This window comes from Triticum dicoccoides, chromosome 1B, assembly GCF_002162155.2.
Source record: "Triticum dicoccoides isolate Atlit2015 ecotype Zavitan chromosome 1B, WEW_v2.0, whole genome shotgun sequence".
Taxonomy (NCBI): Eukaryota; Viridiplantae; Streptophyta; class Magnoliopsida; order Poales; family Poaceae; genus Triticum; species Triticum dicoccoides.
Genome location: NC_041381.1, coordinates 306,722,043 through 306,722,293, shown reverse-complemented (window position 1 = coordinate 306,722,293; position 251 = coordinate 306,722,043).

Below are 251 nucleotides of genomic sequence, written 5' to 3'. Positions count from 1 at the left end.
CTTAGTCGCGAATCCGTTTCGCCTAAGTAATATAAAAATCCTGCCGAGTGTTGATCCTGCCTCTCATTCGGAGGCTTAGCTGCAGTCCAGTACTCGCCTAAGTAATAAAAAATCCTACCGAGTGGTGAGTCCGCCTCTCGCTCGGAGGCTTAGCTGCAGTCCAGTACTCGCCTAAGTAATATAAAAATCATGCCGAGTGTTGAGCCTGCCTCTCACTCGGAGGCTTAGCTGCAGTCCAGTACTCGCCTAAG